The sequence below is a fragment of the Microcaecilia unicolor genome, unplaced genomic scaffold (assembly GCF_901765095.1).
Source record: "Microcaecilia unicolor unplaced genomic scaffold, aMicUni1.1, whole genome shotgun sequence".
Lineage (NCBI taxonomy): Eukaryota > Metazoa > Chordata > Amphibia > Gymnophiona > Siphonopidae > Microcaecilia > Microcaecilia unicolor.
Genome location: NW_021963582.1, coordinates 468,080 through 493,211, shown reverse-complemented (window position 1 = coordinate 493,211; position 25,132 = coordinate 468,080). Strand labels below are relative to the sequence as shown.

Genomic DNA, 25,132 nt, shown 5'->3' with positions numbered 1-25,132 from the left:
AACAGAGAGGAGGTTGGAAAGAAGCAGATAGGTGGGGGGGTCACCCTCAATGTTGGCGAAAAAAGTCATGGAAACCTTACAGATGAAAAGGAGAAGGAAGTAGCTGGAAGCAGGTAACTTGCTGGATCTGAACAGACGTGGTTTTACCATAGTGAGATGGTGACTGGGTAAGGTGAGTTCCTTTTGGATTTTCTGGGGGTCACCCACAATGGTGGCAAAAGGTCATGGAAACCTTTCCGATGAAAAGGAGAGGGAAATAACTGGAATCAGGTAACTTCCTGGATCTGAACAGAGGTGGTTTTACCACAGAGAGATGCTGAGCGGATAAGGTGAGTTCCTTTTGGATGTTCTCTGTCAGCTGACTGGAGACTTAGATCTAGGGTATGCACTCAATTCGGTTTAATTCCTTTTGCAGCCAAGGAGGCGGCTCAACAGCCTAGTTATTGAAGCCATGGATTTGGACTGAATTATGAGCTGAGGAGGCAGATACAGAGGCTCAACGGCCTAGGTTTGGAAGGCATGGACCTGGGCTGAATTACAAGCTGGTCAAGGTGTAAGTAACAGTGTGCCTCAGGGACCTATCCAGCCTGACCCTCTTTGGCTCCGCTGCCTATTTGCTATGCGCCATCCATGTTATAGCGGAAAGACACATCTTCTTTAAAATATTCAATCACCCAAGCCTGGCTAGCTCAGTCGGTAGAGCATGAGACTCTTAATCTCAGGGTCGTGGGTTCAAGCCGCATGCTGGGCGGCTACAGACCTTTTAACAGAGAGGAGGTTGGAAAGAAGCAGATAGGTAGGGGTCACCCTCAATGTTGGCCAAAAAAGTAACGGAAACCTTACAGAGGAAAAGGAGAGGGAAGTAGCTGGAAGCAGGTAACTTGCTGAATCTGAAGAGAGGTGGTTTTACCACAGAGAGATGCTGAGCGGATAAGGTGAGTTCCTTTTGGATTTCCTCTGAGACTTAGATCTAGGGCATGCACTCAATGCAGTTTCATTCCTTTTGCAGCCAAGAAGGCGGCTCAACAGCCTAGTTATTGAAGCTATGGATTTGGACTGAATTACAAGCTGAGGAGGCAGATACGGAGGCTCAACGGCCTAGGTTTGGGAGGCATGGACCTGGGCTGAATTACGAGCTTGTCAAGGTGTAGGTAATAGGGTGCCTCATGAAGGTATCCAGCCTGACCTATCTGGGTTCTGCTGCTGATTTGCTATGCGCTATCCATGTTATAGCAGAAAGACACATGGTCTTCAATACTCATCGCAAACTAAGCCTGGCTAGCTCAGTGGGTAGAGCATGAGACTTTTAATCTCAGGGTCGTGGGTTCAAGCCCCACGCTGGGCAGCTACTGACCTTTTAACAGAGAGGAGGTTGGAAAGAAGAAGATAGGTGGGGGGTCACCCTCAATGTTGGCCAAAAAAGTCATGGAATCCTTACAGAGGAAAAGGAAAGGGAAGTAGCTGGAAGCGGTAACTTGCTGGATCTGAACAGAGGTGGTTTTACCATAGTGAGATGGTGATGGGGTAAGGTGAGTTCCTTTTGGATTTTCTGGGGGGTCACCCACAATGGTGGAGAAAAGTCATGGAAACCTTACCGATGAAAAGGAGAGGGAAGTAACTGGAATCAAGTAACTTGCTGAATCTGAACAGAGGTGGTTTTACCACAGAGAGATGCTGAGCGGATAAAGTGAGTTCCTTTGGGATTTCCTCTGAGACTTAGATCTAGGGCATGCACTCAATGCGGTTTAATTCCTTTTGCAGCCAAGGAAGTGGCTCAACAGCCTAGTTATTGAAGCCATGGATTTGGATTGAATTACAAGCTGAGGAGGCAGATATGGAGGCTCAACGGCCTTGTTTTGGGAGGTATGGACCTTGGCTGAATTACGAGCTGGTCAAGGTGTAAGTAACATGGTGCCTCAGGGACGTATCCAGCCTGACCCTCTCTGGCTCTGCTGCATGTTTTCTATGCACCATCTAGGGTATGGTGTAAAGTTTTGCCAAATTGTTGTTTTTTGTTGCTTTTGTATTGTTGGTCTTTACAGTAAATTCAACTTTTTAAACATAACTGTTCACAGCTTTATTTCATACTTGAAATGAATAACAAATTTTAATACTAAATACATAATGGTTGAAGCTAGTTCCATCTGTCCCAGTGGCCAGTCCTGGTCACAAGTGTCTGGCAGAAACTGTAAGACTAGGAAATTGTAAGAATAGCCGTATTTGTCAAACCAATGGTCCATCTAGGCCAGTATCCCTTTTCCAACTGTGGCCAATGTAGGTCACAAAGTACCTGGGAGTAACCGAAGTAGTAGCAGTGGCTTCACCATGTCCATCTTACTCAAAGACTAATAAATGTTACTATAGAAGATCCTGCTAACCATTTGTCATCTCTTTAGATGTGGCATTCAAGATCCAGTCTTATAATGAACCTCAAAGTCTTCCGTGTATCGGGACAGAACTAATCTGCTAGATGGAAACATTGCTGTACATATTGTATGCAGGGATTTTCTCTGTCTCTAGAGGGCTCACTCTCTAAATTTTGTTATATACCTGGAGCAATGGAGGGTTACGTGACTTGCCTAAGCTCACAAGGATTTGCAATGGTAATTAAGATCAGTCACTAGGATGAAAGTCTCCCCTCCCCTCCCAACTAACTGCCAATAATCCACTAAATAAGAAAGATGATCTGCAGGGCCGTGCCAACACGGTAAGCGGGGTAAGCACCGCAGGGGGGCGCTGACCTCTTGAGGGCGCCACCCAGGTCCGCTCACTTGCAAAATCTTTTACCTGAAGTTGTGATTCTGCTCTCTCCCCTGCCCAGTGGCGTAGCAAGGGCGGGGCGGTGGGGGCGGTCCGCCCCGGGTGTCATCGGGTGGGGGGGTGCTCCGCTCTCACTGCTCCGCCTTTAAAAAAATTTTTCGAAGCGCCGGAGAGTGGCAGGCAGCGCGCCTCGCGTCTGCCCTGCTAGTAAAGAAGATCTCACTGACGTCTTCGCCCTTCCCACATTGAGTCCCGCCCCCCTCTGAGGCAACTTCCTATTACCACGAGGGCGGGCGGGACTTCAGTGTGGGAAGGACGACGACGTCAACGAGATCTTCTTTACTAGCAGGGCAGATGCGAGGCGCGCTGCCTGCCACTCTCTGGCGCTTTGAAAAAAAATTTTTTAAGGCAGCACAGGGTAGGAGCAGCAGGAGAACGGATCTCAGCTGTCGGGTCAGGGGGGACTCAGAGGGGAGATGGGGATTGGGGAGGGGTGGGGGAGCTCAGAGGGGATTAGGGAGGGTGGGAGAGCTCAGAGAGGGGAGAAGGGGATTGGGGAAGGGTGGGGGAGCTCAGAGGGGTGCTTAAAGGGGATTAGGGAGGGTGGGGCAGCTCAGAGAGGGGAGAAGGGGATTGGGGAAGGGTGGGGGAGCTCAGAGGGGTGCTTAAAGGGGATTAGGGAGGGTGGGGGAGCTCAGAGAGGGGAGAAGGGGATTGGGGAAGGGTGGGGGAGCTCAGAGGGGTGCTTAAAGGGGATTAGGGAGGGTGGGGAGCTCAGAGAGGGGAGAAGGGGATTGGGGAGGGATGGGGGAGCTCAGAGGGGTGCTTAAAGGGGATTAGGGAGGGTGGGGAGCTCAGAGAGGGGAGAAGGGGATTGGGGAGGGGTGGGGGAGCTCAGAGGGGTGCTCAGAGAGGGGAGAAGGGGAGGGGGAGGGGAGTGCTCAGATGGGAGAAGGGGTCTGAAGCTGGAACTGGGGTCTGACAAGGGGGCAGGAGGGAAAATGTGTCCATGCCTGGGGCAGGTGGGAGAATGGGTCTGGGGCTGAAAAGGGGGGATGCAAGGCATGTGGTGGATGAAGGGGGCTGAAACTGAGGGGACTAGGGGCTTTAAAGGGGACAGGGAGAAGTGGCTGGGGGCTGAAGCTCGGGACTGATGGGAGAAAAGGGCTGGGGACTGGTGGGATAGTGGGGCTGAAAAGGGGGGCAGATGGAAGATGTGGGCTGGGGCTGGAACTAGGGGCAGGTGGAATAAGGGGTCTGGAACTGGGGGCTGAAAAGAGGGGGCAGAGAGAGAGGGGATAGAAGGGGGGAGCGTGAGGGAGGGCCGACCCTGGATGGATGGTAGAGGGAAGGCAGACGGATTGAAGGGGCAGAGAGAAAGGGCAGATGGTGGGTGGAAGGGGAGAGAGAAAGAGGGCAGACTGGGGCAAATGGTGGATGGAAAGGGAAGAGATAGAGGGCAGATGTTCATGGAAGGGGGAGAGAGAGATGGCAGACTGGGGCAGATGGTGCACGGAAGGGGCAGAAGTGGATGGAGGGGAGAGAGGGCAGACAATGGATGGAAGGGGCAGAGAGAGAGGGCAGATACTGGATGGAAGGGACATTAGAGAGGGCAGACACTGGATGGCAGAGAGTGAGCGAAGACATGCTGGATGGAAGGAAGACAGTGAAAAGAAGATGAGGAAAGCAGAAACCAGAGACAACAAACTGTAAATATATATTTTAATTATTTTGCTTTAGGATATAGTATTGTAGCTGTGTTAATAAATGTTTATAATAGAACATGTAAATAAGGTCATCTTTTTATTGGACTAATTTTAATACATTTTACTTTCGGAGAACAAAACCCGCTTCCTCAGGTCAGGATAGGACACTGTAACAGTACTATACTGAATTGACCTGAGGAAGGAGGTTTTGGCCTCTGAAAGCTAAATGTATTAGTCCAATAAAATGATATTATTTGTTTTATTTCTATTTGTTAATTTGTAAAGTGGTGATTGGTACTTGTTAGTTTTTTCAAATTTACATCTGCTGTCTTTATATTTTGCACAGTACTAGGGGACATTTTCTGTTTCTGTGGTGTTGCATTTTATGCAGAGTCTGGCATCTTGGGGGTTCAGTTTAATTTTTGTCTAAATAGAAAGTTTATGATTACTTATTCTATAGTGGATTAGGGTGTATCTGTGTTTGTGAAAAAGACATGGCTTTCGGTTGGCATTGACTGTGCAGGATCGACTATCTGTACTAATCTGTGTTTTCGTTTTACAATAGGTGAATTGATGTTCTAGTGCTCACTGTAGTGTTTAAGATGCTTTCCTTTTCCTTGTGTGGCTCGTAGAAATTACTGCTTATGGTATGGTAGAATTGCTCTATAGGTCCTGAGTGTTTTGTATTCTCGGTCTGCCTAGTACTGGATTTCGGGGGGGGGGGGGGGTGTTAAAAAATGACCGGCCCCAGGTGTCAACTACCCTGCCCATGCCCCTGCCCTTCCCTCTCCGCGTCAGGAAGTAAAGGCAGCCCAGCAGTGCTGAGGCAGTCACGCTCTGCTAAAGTTGCTTCAATGAGTACAACCAGTGCTATATATGTCTTTGGTGCGGGAAGAACTCCTCATTCAGGGTGAGCCTGAACAACATTCAAATTAAAGAGAACAGGTTTGGAGGGAGGTGTGCAAGTGAGACTGGGGAGAAATAAAAAATAAATAGTGTAATTGTTAAAATCTGTAAGTGATTCAAAGTTTGTTTGTTTTTTTCTGAGCATGTACACTGAGAGGAGGGCATGACTGCAGTGATGTGTGCATAATTATCAGGTAACCTGAGATATCTACAGCTAAAAGCCAGGGCCGCCGAGAGCCGGGGCCAGGCCCGGGACAAGGCCGCTCCCGGGCACCCCACCCCCGAGTTCACGTCGCATTGCGCCCCCCCACCCGAGGTTGCCGGGCCCCCCTCCACCCACTGCCAGTGCCAGGCCCTCTGAACTAACCTGAAGTGCCTTCATCTTCGACGCAAGCAGCAGCAGCAGGGCAGACCTCTCCTTCCTTCCCTGCCCCGCCTTCGCGGACGTTACGTCAGGTGAGGGCGGGATATGGAAGGAAGGAGTGGCCTGCCCTGCTGCTGCTGCTTGCGTCGAAGATGAAGGTGCTTCAAGTTAGTTGTGGGAGCGACGAAGAGCGGGTGGGCCAGACTGTGGCGGCGCTGGCCCCCCCCCCCCCCCCCGGAGGCCCGGGCCCGAGGACTTTTGTCCCCTCTATCCCCCCCTCTCGGCGGCCCTGCTAAAAGCCATTTTATTGGCTGATGGTTCAAACAGTAGGTTCAAAGAGGAAGTTTAGCTTAGAGCTGGTAAGTGAAAATCTGATTGCTTTTTTTGTGTGTAATTACTAAATGTTTATTTCTTATATATCTCCACCATTCATGATGTATTGTAAGCCACCAGAATCTTCAAAACCTTTAGTATATGAAAATTGCTGGCTGGGCAGACTTCTCTGGTCTCTGCCCTGACTGTGACTGAATAGATATGGATGGGCTTGAGTGTATATTTTAAGGGACTTTTTTTTTTTTTTTTTGTTACATTCGTACCCTGCCCTTTCCCACTCATGGCAGGCTCAATGCAGCTTATATATTGTATACAGGTACTTATTTGTACCTGGGACAATGGAGGGTTAAGTGACTTGCCCAGAGTCACAAGGAGCTGCCTGTGCTTGCAGTGGGAATTGAACTCAGTTCCTCAGGACCAAAGTCCACCACCCTAACCACTAGGCCACTCCTCCACTTCGGCTTTCGTATCAGAACTTAGCATAAGAAGAGTGCTGGGCAGACTTCTACAGTCTGTGCCCTGAGAATGGCAAGGACAAATCAAACTTGGGTATTCATATCAGGGGCGTATCTGGAATCCGGCGGTAGGGGAGGGCAGAGCAAAAGAGGGGGGGCACATTTTTGCCTCCCTTCCCCCCCCCCCCCGCCGCCGCTGCCGCCGCCGCCACCACCGCCGCCGTACAACGTGCTGCGACGTCAGACTCCAAACTGGATTCAGCGAATTAGCACTGCAGTGTTACTTCCTTGCAGCATGGCCACGGAGGAAGACGAAATATGAAGACTTCGGGTCGGACCTCGGCTGGCGGGGGTTGGGGCCCCCCGCCAGCAAAAGTAAGCAGCGGGGGAGGGTTGACGGCGGGGAGGGGGGCCAGGGCAAAATCTGCGGGGGCCCAGGCCCCTGTGGCCCCACGCAGATACGCCCCTGATTCATATAAACTCATTTTACATGGTATATGATACTTTATCTTGTTGGGCAGACTGGATGGACCATACAGGTCTTTATCTGCTGTAATTTACTATGTTACATTGAGCCTGCAAAGAGGTGGGAAAATGTGGGATACAAATGCAATAAATAAATAAATATAAAACATTCTGCTTGGATAGGAAGAGTTTGTGATATGTGAAAATACATTTTGCTTTAATGAAATTGCTAAACTTTAGAGTCAGAGACTTATCAATGAGGGATACATACAGTGCTTTTTTTTGTACCGGCACCTTTTTCCTGAGGTCCGTCTCACTTGCCCGCTCCCTTCTGTTCCTGCTCTCGCGCTCCAAAATCTTTTACCCGAATTCGCGATTCTCCTCTCTCCCCTGCCCTCCCCTCCATGTCCAGCAATTCTCTCTCCCCTCCCCTGCCCTCCCCTCCATGTCCAGCATGTCGCCTCCCACCCCTGCCCTCCCCTCTCCATGCTGGACATGGAGGGGAGGGGAGAGGAGGGCAGGGAAGAGAGAATTGCTGGACATGGATGAGAGGGGAGGGCAGGGGGCAGAGGAGACATACTGGACATGGAGGGGAGGTCAGCGAAAGGAGATTCGCTGGACATGAAGGGCAGGGGAGAGAGGAGAATCACTGGACATGGATGAGAGGGGAGGGCAGGGAATAGAGATTCTCTGGACATGGATGGATGGAGGAGTTGGCGGGGAGAGAGGAGAAATGCTGGTTTTGGATGGAGGAGAGGGGAGAGAGAATTATTGCTTTATATGGATACAGGGGAGGGACGAGAGAGGAGAAATGCTGAACATGGATGGAGGGGATGAGAGAGGAGAAGTGCTGGACCAGGGGCGTAGCCACGGGTGGGCCTGGATGGGGCTAGGCCCACCCAGTTTGGGTTCAGGCCCACCCAGCAGCGGAGCGGAGGGAGCAGGCAGCGCTGATCCTGCATCTGCCTCCTTCTCTCTGACGGCAGCGCTTCCCAGACGCTGCCTACCGCCGCCACGATCTACCTCCTCCCTCTGTCTCACTCTCAACAGCAGCGGTAGCGTCGCGATTCAAACAGGCTGCCTCCTGCTTCTAACCCGGAAGCATCTCTGCTTCTGGGTTAGAAGCAGGAGGTAGCGTGTTTGAATCGCTACCGCTGCTGTTGAGAGTGAGACAGAGGGAGGAGGTAGATCGTGCGATCGAGGGGATGGATGGATGGAGGTGGGGGTCAGGGGAGAAAGGAGAATTTCTGGGGATGGATGGATGGATGGAAGTGGGGGGCAGGGGAGAGAGGAGAATTGCTGGGGATGGATGGATGGAGGTGGGGGGCAGGGGAGAGAGGAGAAAAACTGCACATGGATGGAGAAAATAGGCAAAAGCTGGATCCACGTTATACCTCCTCCAGTCAATTCTACAGAGGAGGACACAGCTTTTACTTACGGATGTAGGGCAAGAAATGAAGAAGAAAGGAGGAAAGTAAAGAAATAAATGGAAAGGAAGCCCTGGAAACGGAGTTAAGGGAACGGATAGAGAGCAGCAGAATCAGAGACTGGGACCAATATGGATAGAAAAACAAAGTCACTAGACAACAAAGGTAGAAAAAATCATTTTATTTTCATTTTAGTGTTTGGAATATGTCCACTTTGAGAATTTACATCTGCTATCTTATTTTGCAATGTATAGCAATTTGTTTTCTAAGAATATTGCTGACAATTCCTGTCAGTGTGGCAAGTGGTGAGCGATCATTTTCACGGTTAAAAATCATAAAAAATTATTTGCGATCAAGTATTTCGCAAGAAAGGCTTGTAAGCCTTGCCATCTTGTGCCACATGGGGAGGGGGGGGGCGCCAACTGATAGTCTGCAGGGGGGGCACCAGAGACCCTAGGCATGGCCCTGATGACCTGTACCCCACCAAAGGAAAATAGTAGAAAGAAAAACACTCCAAAACCTCACCAAATCAATGGTGTACCATGCAAATGGCAAACATGCACAAACCTGAACCCCCCCAGACTTAAACTCCCCCTCCCCACACCTTCACCTCTTAATTGGTAAAGATGCAGCAGAGAACGCATCAGATGCCATCCAGGGACTCCACAAGCAAAGTATGCATACACTACTACTACTACTCGCTACAAGGCATACACTGGTAAAAGGAACCGATACACTGTTAAGGTCAAAATAATCCAAAGCAACCATAACCCTTAATGTATAAAGGAATCCTAAAATTACAAATAAGTCCAGTCCTTCATGTGGTGGACGAAGTCCCAAATCCTATGGAGTTGAAATCACTGACCTCTGCATGTGGTGTATACGTTTGCCATTTCCCATCATAGTAAATATTCAAAATTGCTGGATATATAAAACATAAAGCAGATTTGGCACTCAGCCAAGGTGGGGGGGGGGGGGGGTGAAAGTGCTTCCACTTTTCCATTAATGATGCTGAAAAGTCCTGGAACATCCTCACAGGGTTCCCTTCATAGGTCACTGACTCTCGACGGCTTTTGTACACTTTCAAAGTTTCCACTTTACAGAGATTTATTTTATTTATTTATGCGTTCTAAATTTGACGATCACTGTGTGAGGCCTGGGCTCACCCCTATTTCTCCACCCTATGTGGTGTGCTTTTTCCAGCTTCAATGGACCTATAGTGGAGTTCAGCAGTAAAGCTTTTTCCAACCAACTCTTCATTTCGGTAAGCAAATGTTGATCAGATATGGTCCCAAGAATACCAAAGAAATGTAAGTTACCCCATCTGGACCGATTTTCGAAGTCCTTCAGCTTAGCCTCATGAGTGCGAAGGGTGTTTTGAAGTTGTTGCAGGGTCACCATGGATGTCTGTGCACCTTCCTTGAACCCAGACACTTGCGTTACCAATTCTGTTGTGTGCCGAGCCCTGTCAGTAAGAAGAGCTTCTAAATGGTTAATTTGGTCTGAAAGTACCAACCTCGGGCCCAGTACTTGCTCTACCAAGAGGGCCTTCTCTGTAAATTGAGAAACAGCTCCCAACGCAGGAGTCGTCATCTTGTCTTTCAGTTGTTGTTTCACTTTGTCATGGTCTTTTTTTGGGTGGAATTTGCAGGCATCTGGTCTCCCAGGCATTCTAAAAATCTGTCCATACACTGCTCCGAAATGTGCACATGGTCAAGGAGGGGAAATTGACCAGTGTGACTTCAATGTGCCAGTAATTTTCAAAGGTAGCCCCAGAGCTGGTTAGACGAGCATCCTTCAGTACTACATCACGTGATGATCTCCCGTCGTCTTTCATTCTTATCATTGTCATGATATATTCCTTTGTCTTCTCTGTTGTTGTTTTCTGCACCTTCGGGAATATGAGTTCTATTCTGGCTTTTCAAGGCGTACGCTCTTTTCTTGTATGCATTTAAACGCATGATTTTAGCCAGCTTAATCCTATCTTTCTGCTATTGCCAAGCACTGATTGTGTGCTAGAAATAGAATTTCACATGGAATCAAGAGTGACAAAAAAGTGTTTAGTAAAAGCTACTTGCTTGTAAGTTGGCTTGTCTTTGAGTTATACGCTCTGTGCCAGAGCCAGTGATGGGAGGCGGGACTGGTGGTTGGGAGGCGGGAAATACTGCTGGGCAGACTTGTACGGTCTGTGCCCTGAAAAAGGCAGGTACAAATCAAGGTAAGGTATACACATATGAGTTTATCTTGTTGGGCAGACTGGATGGACCATGCAGGTCTTTTTCTGCTGTCATCTACTATGTTACCATGTTACTATGTTATGTTGCACCTACTGTCAAGAGTTTTGCTTCCAACCTTCCCATGTTAAATATCATTCCAGCTAATTCACTCAGAGGTATACTACACTATCTCCAAACTCAAGCACTCCTTTGTGCCTCGACAGGACTCTGTGGGGTCTGCAGGAACTATGACCTCTGACCCCTGCGTCTTCAGCACACGAGTGTTGCCACATGGACTGTTTTGGTACATTGTAGTCATCCAAGCTCAGGCACACGTTTCAGATGATAACAACTTTTATAAAGTATTTAGGAGTGACCTTGGGAAGGATTATAAAATGATAAATGGAATTATGATCCGCTATTGGCCCAGATTAATCGGAATCTGGAGCGGTGTAACAAGCTTATATTATCCTGGATGGGATGAACAGAAGCTAAAAAGATGATGTTTCTTCCAAAATTCCTTGCCTATAGGTATTCCAAATGGCACATTTGAAACATGGAACCAAAAAGTGTTTACGTTTATTGGGGGGGGGGGGGGGGGAAGGAATCTAAGTTGGAAAGGGAGGTTTCTGTCAGGCTGGTCGTGAGCCATTGAGCCTAGGCTAAGGCCTGGTATAGCTTTTAGGCCAAGGCCTAGGATGGACCGAACAGGTACTATACGCCACCCCAGCTACCAAGCCCTGAACACACACATGCGACCAACTTGCACTACCAGAAAGTGGAAGATAGGGCGTTCAGGCGGGCCTCACGCCTGTCGGGAACCCACTTGCTCAGAATACAGCCATACGGGCCTCACCGCCTAACCGGAATTGACTCAAACCCAGGGAAGGGAGAAAGAAAAAACGAGGGGTCCCCACGGGGACTAGGGCACCAACACACTAAGTGCTCGCTAAGGCCACAAGGGAAAAATGAACTAAGAGAGGTAACTATAGGAAACATGTCAGGCTGTGTCTCACAGCACACAAAGGAAATGAGGGACTGAGAAATATGGATACAGAGAGCAGAGACCCCCAGCAGACAGTAGAGGGAAAAGCCAGCAAAATATAGAGACGCACCCCGCTCAGAAAGAGCAGTACACAGTAATAGCGAGGGTAGTGACAGCAAAAAAGAATTAAAACAGTCACAAGGGAAAGACTGCTCCAAACACTCAGCTGCCAGAGGCAGGCAAAATACTGCAGTCAAAGGGTTAACCAGGCTCTGAACACACAGCTGCCAGAGGCAGGAACACTGCAGACAAAGGTAAACACAGGGAAGAACAAACAAACAACCCCCACAGAAAGAAACAAAGGTCTGGAGTCTGCCACAAAGACAAGAAGCAGGACAAAATACAAACACAGCACAAAGGGTAACTCCAAGGGAAACAAAACAAACAACCTGGAACAGAATGATAAACAAGCTTACCACAAAGCACCATTAGCAAATGAGATCAGTCCAGGAAAGCAACTTGCTGGAGGGTCTGCTTAGAGCAGGGAACATACTTACACATTTGGTGGACCTATCCTATGGTACAATCAGTGCTTTTTTTGTGCCAGTATGCGCTGGTACAGCGTACTGGCACCTTTTTTCCGAGGGCTGGCTCACCTGCCCGCCTTCAGCTCCCTGACTTTCTGTTCATGCCCCCTGCATTGATATCTTCTACTTTTTACCCGATCCGGAGCCAGCCCATAATGGGGGTGTGAGCATTACCCTGAAGCCGGGTTGAGCTGCATGGGCGGGCTTCCGGCGAAGCCCACAGGCACCCACGCTGTGTCAAGGGGAGCCGAGAATGCTGGGTGGTTGGGGGGGTCGCCTGTGGAAGACGACCTTTAACCCCCTCAGGGGGCAAGAACTGCTTCTTATGTGTATGTGTGCAGTGAGGCGTACTTCGGATTTTGAAATGATAGTAGTACTGGATCATCTTCCCACAAAATGAGCAGATCTCCGGAGACTCTCCTGTCCTGGTAGAGTTCCAGGTGGCAGAGCTGCTTGGGCTCCCTTTGGATTCTCATTTTGGAGCAGATGTGGCATGAGGGTATGTGCTCCGTCTCAACATCATTTCCTTCTCGTAGCAACTGAACAGAACTTGGCACTGGGCAGTTTTCTCTTTCAGCTGTGGTGCTTGGCTTTAGAGTTCGTAGTGGTGTCAGGTTAGCCTTACAGTGTATGGCAACTTTCAGGGTCCTGGTCTCTGGAGGGTGAGGGGAAGATGGGGATGTGCAAAGGAAAGAAGGGAATGTGAACACTGACTGTGTGTTATATGGGAGAATGGACAAGTCAACTTCTGCAGAGCAGCGTCTGTTGCAGTGAAAAGTGATCCCGAAAAGTTAGAAGTTGTCACCACATGTTCCCCAACAGTTACTCAGCACTGAAATTGCATAGAGTGGTTTCAATTAGGAACAAATCACGAGAGGTTTTTTAAGTCACATTTAATCCACTGAAGAAAAATGAACTTGGCACCTGCTACACTTCTACATCCAGAAGTTTGCCAAGTGACATTCTCTCATCTGCCCAGTTTGGCGCCTGCACTGCGTTATTTAATTTAATAAAAGGAAAGTGGGAATTTCCCATGGAATGAACTGTAGTATTAGAGAACTGAACAGAGACTCATAAGCATTTAAGGACTTAGTCTCGATGACCCTTCTGATGGCATGAGCTGACCGTAATAGGGCAAAGGGATGCCTCGCATGAAAGATCTGGGAGAGGATGCCCGTTGCTCTGAAGGGGGCTTGTTTGGGAGTGGCCTTGTGGAGGGGATTGGGGGATGACATCTCCTCTGCTTGGTTTCACATCCCTTTTACTTTCAGTCAATTTACACAGGAGACTTTGAGAACTAATCAGCATATGCTAACTACTTTTGGCTTAGCACGAATGCTCAGTTTGCAACAACTTCTACAGAGGCTTCATTTTACTGACACACAGAAGTGCATTCCACAATACATGAGGATTTAATATTCATTCTTGATAAATTTATTCATTTGCTATATTTATATCCCACCTTTTTCCAAGACGAGTAACAATATTCACATACATAATCTTGAACATGTAACAATCGCTAAACATTTTAAGCTAAAACATGATCTCTAGGCTGGTCCCAAACAAGAAAAGAAAAAAAAACACAGATAAAGAGAGAGAGAGAGAGAGAGAGAGGTCAATCAGATAAGTCTTCATGTAGCCAAAAAGGCTTTCACAAACAGATGCGTTTTTAGAAGCTGTTTGAATTGTTGAGTGTCTTCACATGATCTCAGGTATCCAGGTAGAGCATTCCACAGCGATAGAGAAGGCCCAAGTTTTGTCTCAACATAAGTAAATGATTTAGTGGAAAGTCAACAGAGCTGATGGGATGTCTCGGATCTTAGTGCTCATTTTGGTTTACATGATTACATAGTAACATAGTAGATGACGGCAGAAAAAGACCTGCATGGTCCATCCAATCTGCCCAACAAGATAAACTCATGTGTATACCTTACCTTGATTTGTACTTGCCTTTTTCAGGGCACAGACCGTACAAGTCTGCCCAGCAGTATTTCCCACCTCCCAACCACCAGTCCCGCCTCCCATCACTGGCTCTGGCACGGACCTTATAAGTCTGCCCTCCACTATCCTCGCCTCCCAACCACCAACCTCTCTTCCCCCACCTGCTCCGCCACCCAATTTCGGCTAAGCTTCTGAGGATCCATTCCTGCTGCACAGGATTCCTTTATGCACATCCCACGCATGTTTGAATTCCATTACCGTTTTCATCTCCACCACCTCCTGCGGGAGGGCATTCCAAGCATCCACCACCCTCTCCGTGAAAAAATACTTCCTGACATCTTTTTTGAGTCTGCCCCCCTTCAATCTCATTTCATGTCCTCTCGTTCTACCGCCTTCCCATCTCCGGAAAATATTTTTTTTGTGGATTAATACCTTTCAAGTATTTGAACGTCTGTATCATATCACCCCTGTTCCTCCTTTCCTCCAGGGTATACATGTTCAGGTCAGCAAGTCTCTGCTCATACGTCTTGGAACGTAAATCCCATACCATTCTCGTAGCTTTTCTTTGCACCGCTTCCATTTTTTTAACATCCTTCGCAAGGTACGGCCTCCAAAACTGAACACAATACTCCAGGTGGGGCCTCACCAAGGACTTGTACAGGGGCATCAACACTTCCTCTCTTCTGCTGATCACACCTCTCTCTCTATACAGCCTAGCAACCTTCTCGCTACGGCCACCGCCTTGTCACACTGTTTCGTCGCTTTCAGATCCTCGGATACTATCACCCCAAGATCCCTCTCCCCCTCAGTACCTATCAGACTCTCACCGCCTAACACATACGTCTCTCGTGGGATTTCGAAAATAGGCTGGAACGTTCCCAAATAAGCATTGATGAGTTAGTACAAGAGTCTTGAATTGAACTGGCAAAAGTACATATGAGAGTGGAGCGGATGTAGCACCATTCAAGGAAGAGAGTGTGTATCAACAACTTGGAAAGCTAAAGGTGGACAAAGCCATGGGACCAGACGGGATCCACCCCAGGATATTGAAGGAGCTCAGAGAGGTTCTGGCAGGTCCTCTTAAAGATTTGTTTAATAAATCCTTGCAGACGGGAGAGGTTCCGAGGGATTGGAGAACGGCGGAGGTGGTCCCTCTTCACAAAAGTGGTGATAGGGAAGAAGCTGGAAACTACAGGCCGGTAAGCCTCACTTCAGTTATTGGAAAAGTAATGGAAGCGATGCTGAAGGAAAGGACAGTGAATTTCCTGGAATCCAATAAGTTGCAAGATCCGAGACAACATGGTTTTATCAAAGGTAAATCGTGCCAAATGAATCTCATTGAATTCTTTGACTAGGTGACCAGGGAATTGAATCAAGGACATGCGATAGATGTAATCTACTTAGATTTCAGCAAAGCCTTTGACACAGTTCCTCACAGGAGACTCTTGAATAAACTTGACAGGCTGAAGTTAGGACCCAAAGTGGTGAACTGGATTAGGAACTGGTTGATGGACAGACACCAGAGGGTGGTGGTTAATGGAATTTGCTCAGATGAGGGAAAGGTGAGTAGTGGAGTGCCTCAGGGATCAGTGCTGGGGCCGATTCTGTTCAATATATTTGTGAGCGACAATGCCAAAGGGTTAGAAGGTAAAGTTTGCTTTTTTGTGGATGATACGAAGATTTGTAATAGAGTGGACACCCCGGAGGGAGTGAAAAACATGAAAAAGGATCTGCAGAAGCTAGAAGAATGGTCTAAGGTTTGGCAATTAAAATTCAATGTGAAGAAATGCAAAGTGATGCACTTAGGGAGTAGAAATCCACGGGAGGCGTATGTGTTAGGCGGGGAGAGTCTGATATGTACAGGCAGGAAGAGGGATCTTGGGGTGATAGGATCTGAAGGCGACAAAACAGTGTGATAAGGCGGTGGCCGTAGCTAGAAGGTTGTTAGGCTGTATAGAGAGAGGTGTGACCAGCAGAAGAAAGGAGGTGTTGATGCCCCTGTTTAAGTAATTGGTGAGGCCCCACTTGGAGTATTATGTTCAGTTTTAAAGGCCGTATCTTGCTAAGGATGTAAAAAGAATTGAGGCGGTGCAAAGAAAAGCTACGAAAATGGTATGGGATTTGCGTTACAAGACGTATGAGGAGAGATTTGATGACCTGAATATGTATACCCTGGAGGAAAGGAGAAACATGGGTGATATGATACACACGTTCAAATATTTGAAAGGTATTAATCCGCAAAGGAACCTTTCCCGTTGATGGGAAGGCAGTAGAACTAGAGGACATGAAATGAGATTGAAGGGGGGGGCAGACTCAAGAAAAATGTCAGGAAGTATTTTTTCACGGAGAGAGTGGTGAGTACTTGGAATGCCCTCCTGCGGGAAGTGGTGGAGATGAAAATGGTAACAGAATTCAAAAATGCGTGGGAGAAACATAAAGGAATCCTGTTCAGAAGGAACGGATCCTCAGAAGCTTAGAGGAGATTGGGTAGCAGAGCCTGTGGTGGGAGGCGGGGCTAGTGCTGGGCAGACTTCTACGGTCTGTGCCATGAAAATGGCAGATACAAATCAAGGTCCCAAAAAACAACAAGGCAAATGATCTGCAAAATCCAATATGGGAAAGAAAGCCAGCAGATCAATGTCACAACAAAAAGATTTTATTGAAGATACCGTGTATGAACAAATCGCACGACACAGGCCGTGTTTCGCCCACCTAGGGCTGCGTCAGGGGCTACAATGAACAAATATATAATAATTATCATAGATCATAATAAATAAAATATAACACACATACGAACATAATATATCAAATATATAAATTGACAAAAAACAATAAAATATGGAATATTACTAGGTATACATAGAGAGTATACTAGAATAATTACATGAATAAACGTATTGATTACGCACTGTCCAATATAAATAATATATATATATACATGTACATAAAAGAGCAATGTAAAAAATATGTATGTGAACACCCTAAGTAAAAAAGAGCATGTCAGTGAGCCATATATATAGAGAATGCACAACAATAAAAATATAAGAACAAATTAAAAACCAAATATATATATATTTATATATTGTGAATAAAAAATGAAAGAATAATAAAAAAAAAAAAGAAGAACAATATTATTTCACATTTATACATTTTTTTATACATATTTGTATTGAAGTTCGTAACCTATACCAGTGCCCTTGCTTTGCTGTTACGTGATGTCAGATTTTATTATGCTTTTATATATATGTTTATATGCACTGTCATACAATTGTTGCATTATATATACTTCTTTTATATATATATTTTCTTATATATGCTCTTTTATGTACATGTATATATATATATTATTTATATTGGACAGTGCGTAGCGATATGCTTATTCTAGTATACTCTCTATGTATACTTAGTAATATTCCATATTTTATTAATTGTTTTTTGTCATTATATATTTGATATATTATGCTTGTATGTGTGTTATATTTTATTTATTATGATCTATGATAATTATTATATATTTGTTCATTGTAGCCCCTAACGCAGCCCTAGGTGGGCGAAACACGGCCTGTGTCGGGCGATTTGTTCATACACGGTATCTTCAATAAAATCTTTTTGTTGTGACATTGATCTGCTGGCTTTCTTTCCCAGATACAAATCAAGGTCAGGTATACACATAAAGTAACACATATGAGTTTATCTTCTGGGCAGACTGGATGGACCGCACAGGTCTTTCTCTGCCGTCATCTACTTTGTTACTATATTACTATGTATTTGACCTCTGCCTGTAAATAAATTCTACTAAGCACTTGGCCCAAGTTTTGACTGAAGAATCAAGTTCAGTGAACTTTTTAGTTCAGAACCTACATTCTGACTGGATAGCTTCTAACGAGAGAGAGTGCTGAGTGAGTGAATTGCAGTTGCAACCGGACCTCCCTACAAACTATTAAAAAAATTAAAGTAACCTCTCCTGCTGCTCACCAGGAAAGAAATGGTTTCTGGACCACAGTTTACAGCAGAGCTTCTCAAACGTTTTGTCAAGCGGTTCCACTTTTTCAACTGCCAAGTTGCTCGCGGTCCACAATATTAAGTCGCCTACCTACACATTTTACTGCAAATCTGAAGACTACGCAGGCCAGTAGGGTCGCATGGACACTAAGGAGATCTTTTACAAAGGGACCCCAAAATGTGGCCTGCAGTACTGTGGGCGCATGTATTGGATGCCTGCTGGACCATTTCAAAAACTGTAAACATAAAAGGGTGGGAAGTTGACCACAGACACCAGAGACTGGAAAAAAATGGGCTTAAAAACAAAAAACGTTTATTTAAAAAAAAAGGATGTTGTGTTTCGGCCGCTAGACCTGCATCAGGAGTCTGCATGGATATAAAACTATCCAATGCCCTGATGTGGTACAGTACAGAATAAACTGTACACATAAGGTAACATTCAATCCCTTAATATTGTGAGTTGGACGTCTGGAAAAAAAGGGAAGGGAAATGGGACTTAATATACTGCCTGTATGAAGTTTTTTGCAACTACATTCAAAGCGGTTTACATATATTTAGGTACTTATTTTGTACCAGGGGCAATGGAGGGTTAAGTGACTTGCTCAGAGTCACAAGGAGCTGCAGTGGGAATTGAACCCAGCTCCCCAGAATCAGAGTCCACTGCACTAACCACTAGGCTACTCCTCCACTAGCAACATTCCATGTAGATGCCTGCCCTTGCAGATCAGCAATGTGGTCACGCAGGCTTCTGTGACGTGCAGGACGTCAGACTCACAGAAAACAGAAGCCTGCACGGCCGCATTGCTGATCTGCAAGGGTAGGCTTTACAGGGAATGTTGCTAGTGGAATAGCAACATTCCCTGTAAAATCTCAAATAGTAGCAGATTCCATCTAGAATCTCCAACAAGGAGAGGGAAATGGGACTTGATATACTGCCTTTCTGAGGTTTTTGCAACTACATTCAAAGCAGTTTACATAAATGCAGGTACTTATTTTTGTACCGGGGCAATGGAGGGTTAAGTGACTTGTCCAGAATCACGAGGAGCTGCAGTGGGAATTGAACCCAATTCCCCAGAATCAGAGTCCACTGCACTAACCACTAGGCTCCTCCTCCACTAGCAACATTCCATGTAGAAGCCTGCCCTTGCAGATCACCAATGCAGCCGCACAGGCTTCTGTTTCGGTGAGTCTGATGTCCTGCACACAGGACGTCAGACTTACAGAAACAGAAGACTGTGCGGCTGCGTTGCTCATCTGCAAGGGCAGGCTTCTACTATTTGAGATTCCACATGGAACGTTGCTACTATTTGAGATTCTGTTGCTACTATTTGAGATTCCACATGGAACGTTGCTACTATTTGAGATTCTGTTGCTACTATTTGAGATTCTACATGGAATGTTGCTATTCCACTAGCAACATTCCATGTAGAAGCCTGCCCTTGCAGATCAGCAACGCGGCCGCACAGTACGTGCAGGACGTCAGACTCACAGAAACAGAAGCCTGCGCGACCACATTGGTGATCAGCAAGGGCAGGCTTCTACAGGGAATGTTGCTAGGGGAGGAGTAGCCTGGTGGTTAGTGCAACAGTCTCTGATTCTGGAGAACTGGGTTCAATTCCTACTGCAGCTCCTTGTGACTCTGGGCAAGTCACTTAACCCTCCATTGCCCCTGGTACAAAATAAGTACCTGAATATATGTAAACCGCTTTGAATGTAGTTGCAAAAACCTCAGAAAGGCAGTATATCAAGTCCCATTTCCCTTTCCCCCTTTCCCTTATGACATCACAATATCAGAAGTGAGCCAAGTATGGGGCAATCAAGCCATTGTGACATCACTGATGAGGTTGGCTCTTATTGGTGGAATGAGTGGAGGAGTAGCCTAGTGGTTAGTGCAGTAGACTTTGATCCTGGGGAACTGAGTTCAATTCCCACTGCAGCTCCTTGTGACTCTGGGCAAGTCACTTAACCCTCCATTGCCCCTGGTACAAAATAAGTACCTGAATATATGTAAACCGCTTTGAATGTAGTTGCAAAAAACCTCAGAAAGGCAGTAGTTAATTTTTTTTTTTTTTGCCAGCCTCAAATGTCATACCCAGCGCCATCGCAGCAGTATGCAGGTCCCTGAAGCAGTTTTTAGTGGGTGCAGTGCACTTCAGGCAGGCGGACCCAGGCCCATCCCCCCTACCTGTTACACTTGTGGTGGTAAATGTGAACCCTTCAAAACCCACCCGAACCCACTGTACTCACATGTAGGTGCCCCCCTTCACCCCTTAGGGCTATGGTAGTGGTGTACAGTTGTGGGGAGTGGGTTTTGGGGGGCTCAGCACCCAAGGTAAGGGAGCTATGCGCCTGGGAGCAATTTATGAAGTCCACTGCAGTGCCCCCTAGGGTGCCAGGTTGGTGTCCTGGCATGTGAGGGGGACCAGTGCACTACAAATTCTGGCTCCTCCCACAACCAAGGGGCTTGGATTTGGTCGTTTTTGAGATGGGCGCCCTCGGTTTCCATTATGGCCGAAAACCGGGGTTGACCATCTCACCGTTTAGGTCGACCATCTCTAAGGTCGACCTAAATGTTGAGATTTTGACGTCCCCAACCGTATTATCGAAACGAAAGATGGACACCCATCTTGTTTCGATAATGCGAGTTTCCCCACCCCTTCGCGGGGCCGTCCTGCGAGGACGGCCCCAGGAAAACTTGGGCTCCCCGTTCGATTATGCCCCTCCACGGAATTCTGTGTAGATGGAGCAATAACCTCATATGTGGTTGAGGGTATAAATGTAAGCATTTAGCTTGCCAAATTTCAGGGGAGGCTTGGAAGAAGAGAGACTTCTCTCCCCGTCTTCCCTCCTTGTTGCAACAAGATATATTATGCAGCTCTAATAAAAAGACCAGTTTTACAGATCTCATGTGGTACATTTGCCCAACCACTTGCACATCCCTACCCACCTATATCTTCTATTATCCTGCTTTACTTAACTTATATTTTCTTATCAAGTTTCACTATCAATAACCTGTAATCCCTATTACTATGTAAGCCGCATTGAACCTGCTTTGAGTGGGAAAGCGCGGGGTACAAATGTAATAAATAAATAAATATCAAGTCCCATTTCCCTTTCTCTTATAAAGGTCTTGTCGAGGTGAGTTACACAGAATAAACCTTAGTATTGATACAAAACATCAGAAAAGTACAAAAAAAAAAAGAAAAAGAAAATTACAACACTTCAAATCTTACAAATTGTTATAGAAATGGGTTTTCAAAGCTTCGCGAAATGAATAGCAATTTTTCACTAGGTGAAATCCAATAAGAAGATTATCCCATAAATGGATGACCAAACACAAAAAGGAGTGAGAAAACGAAGCTTTTAAATCTCACATTTTTAGTTGAGGGAAAAGCTAAAAGAAGATTAAGTTTCAAGCCCTAAGTGTTGTTTGAACATTTAACATCCTTATCAGTTGGTGGCCTCCTTCCAGACTGGTACCACCTAAAAACTTAGGACCTCTTTTACTAAGGCGCGCTGGCATTTTTAGCATCCACAAATATTTCATGCGTGCTAAACATATGGATGTTGCTAATGTTTAGCGTGCCCTAAATATTAGCGTGTGCTAAAAACCAAACGGGAGCTTAGCCGAGATTGGGTGACAGAGCCGGTGGTAGGAGGCGGGGCTGGTGGTTGGGAGGCGGGGATAGTGCTGGGCAGACTTATACGGTCTGTGCCAGAGCCGGTGGTGGGAGGCGGGGCTGGTGGTTGGGAGGCGGGGATAGTGCTGGGCAGACTTATACGGTCTGTGCCAGAGCCGGTGGTGGGAGGCGGGGCAGACTTATACGGTCTGTGCCAGAACCGGTGGTGGGAGGCGGGGCTGGTGGTTGGGAGGCGGGGATAGTGCTGGGCAGACTTATATGGTCTGTGCCCTGAAAAAGACAGGTACAAATCAAGGTCAGGTATACACAAAAAGTAGCACATATGAGTTTATCTTGTTGGGCAGACTGGATGGACCTTGCAAGTCTTTTTCTGCCATCATCTACTATGTTACTATGTTAAAATCAATCCGTGTCTGAACTGGAAGCCAGTGTAGCTCTCTCTCAGGTGTCCTTTTACTATGCCACGGTAGGACGACCATGCGGGTAGCATGCGCCAAATAGATCCTACTGCCGGGGTAGCATGGGTGCCAGATGGTAATTCTGAAGTTGGCATGCGCTGTTTCCTGCGGTACAAAATAATTGTCTATTTTGTGCTACGGGGAGCGTTCCTGGCGGTAGTCAGCAGTGCGGCCTTACTGCCATACCCTGCCTGATTACTGCATGAGTAGCGCGCGAGTCCTTACCACCAAGTAAACAGATGGCGGTGAGGGCTTAGGTAGTAATATTAGCACACAAAATGTTGGGTATTATTAGGAAAGGGATGGAAAACAAACACGAGGATGTTATAATGCCGTTGTATAGCTCCATGGTGCGACCGCACCTCGAATATTGTGTCCAATTCTGGTCGCCGCATCTCAAAAAAGATATAAAGGAATTGGAGAAGGTGCAGAGAAGGGTGACGAAAATGATAAAAGGGATGGAACGACTTCCCTATGAGGAAAGGCTGAGAAGGTTAGGGCTCTTCAGCTTGGAGAAAAGGCGGCTGAGGGCTGATATGATAGAAGTCTACAAAATAATGAGCGGAGTAGAGCGGACAGATGTGAAGCGTTTGTTTACACTTTCAAACAACAACAGAACCAGGGGACACAAGATGAAGCTAGAATATGGTAGATTTAAAACAAACAGGAGAAAGGTTTTCTTTACTCAGTGAGTAGTTGGATTCTGGAACTCGTTGCCGGAGAATGTAGTGACAGCAGCTGGCCTTATAGAATTTAAAGGGGGTTTGGACAGATTCCTGAGGGAAAAGTCAATTGAACATTATTAAATTTTTTGGGGGGGAGGGGGGGTTGCCAGGTTCTTGAAGCCTGGATTGGCCGCTGTCGGGGACAGGATGCTGGGCTTGATGGACCCTTGGTCTTTTCCCAGAATGGCGGTGCTTATGTGCTTATGTACTGTCCAGTTTTTTAAAAAAAGACATTTTTAAACTGCTGCGATAAAAAAATGACCCAGCGCTTTGCTATTTTCAGACATCCAAACTAGCGCAGGACACTTTTTACCACAGCTTAGTAAAAGGGCCCCTCGGTAAAGGACTAACGTGATCCGTACAAGATTCTCAGGATATCAGTCTAGCTGCTGAATGATGAATTATGTGAATTTTTAAAAAATCAATTTAGATGTTAGACCTAAGGATAAAGATTTTCCATAATCTAACTGCGTTAAAACTGCTAACTGCACAATTATTCTAAAATGATCTTGTAAAAAAAAATAAGAGCACAACAAACATGATTTAATTTTAAATAGGCTTTCCGTACCAGACTATTAATCTGTGCAAATTCTAGTAAAAAAAAAGTCCCTATCCTGCTTATAATTGAAAAAGAAAAACACCTAAATTGCGACCCAAATCGGGAGATGGACGTTTATCTCACAAAAACGAATAAAGCGGTATAATCGAAAGCCGAATTTGGACGTTTTCAACTGCACTCAGTCGCGGATGCGGACAAAGTTGATGGGGGCGTGTTGAAGGCTTGGTGAAGGCGGAACTGGGGTGTGGTTATCGGCCGATCAGAGATGGGCGCCTTTCGCCAATAATGGAAAAAAAATATGCGTTTGTAGCGAGAATTTAGGGCACGTTTCCTGGACTCTGTTTTTCCACGAATAAGGCCCCAAAAAGTGCCCTAAATGACCAGATGACCACTGGAGGGAATCGGGGATGACCTCCCCTGACTCCCCCAGTGGTCACAAACCCCCTCCCACCACAAAATATGCTGTTTCACAACTTTTTATTTTCACCCTCAAATGTCATACCCACCTCCCTGGCAGCAGTATGCAGGTCACTGGAGCAGTTATTAGGGGGTGCAGTGGACTTCAGGCAGGTGGACCCAGGCCCATCCCCCCCCCCCACCTGTTACACTTGTGCTGGTAAATGGGAGCCCTCCAAACTGCCCCCCCAAACCCACTGTACCCACATGTAGGTACCCCCCTTCACCCCTTAGGGCTATAGTAATGTTGTAGACTTGTGGGCAGTGGGTTTTGAGGGGGATTTGGGGGGCTCAACACACAAGGGAAGGGTGCTATGCACCTGGGAGCTCTTGTACCTTTTTTTTTGTTTTTGTAAAAGTGCCCCCTAGGGTGCCCGGTTGGTGTCCTGGCATATGAGGGGGACCAGTGCACTACGAATCCTGGCCCCTCCCACGAACAAATGCCTTGGATTTATTCGTTTTTGAGCTGGGCGCTTTCATTTTCCATTATCGCTGAAAAACAAAAACGCCCAGCTCACACATTGTCGAATAAAACATGGACGTCTATTTTTTTCGAAAATACGGTTCGGTCCGCCCCTTCACGGACCCGTTCTCGGAGATAAACGCCCATGGAGATAGACGTTTCCGTTCGATTATGCCCCTTCACATCTCTTTTCTCTTCAGAGCTTTTTTTTCTCTCTCGCGTTCTCAAATATCTGTAGAACTTCCTTAAACTTTTCCTTTCAAATCAAATAATCAGGCCAGACTAGAGCCAGGTTATAATGGAAAGCATCACTATTCTGCGTAATAAATATACATTGAATAATGTGCTCACAGGACCTCTTGTCACCTCCCTTTCACAGATCCTGGTGGAAGAATTAGCAGAGTCTCAGCACTGATGCTGCTGACTCCGGAGATTCATCTTTCAAGCACAGCGTGAGCAAAAAAGGCACTAAAATAAGGTGAAAATTAAACACGGCACGTGCTGGAGGAAGACGGAAAGTGGCAGAGGATTCATAGACGCTGAGGAATGCCCAGCAGGGACTGGGTTTCACTGCACAAGCTTTGCTCTGCCACAAATGTGTAAATGCACCAATTAAAGAAAAAAAAAAAGGGCAAATTATCAAGATCTCACATTTGCATTTTGCTTCACATCTAGGAAGAAAC

At 46.5% G+C, this 25,132-nt stretch overlaps 2 non-coding genes across 2 annotated transcripts; both read left to right on the top strand.

The window, feature by feature from the left end:
* Positions 1-678: 678 nt before the first annotated feature.
* TRNAK-CUU lies at positions 679-751 on the top strand. The gene has a single exon. It is a non-coding gene; the product is annotated as a tRNA-Lys (tRNA).
* A 521-nt stretch (positions 752-1,272) lies between these two features.
* Positions 1,273-1,345, top strand: TRNAK-UUU. The gene has a single exon. It is a non-coding gene; the product is annotated as a tRNA-Lys (tRNA).
* The last annotated feature ends 23,787 nt before the right edge of the window (positions 1,346-25,132 follow it).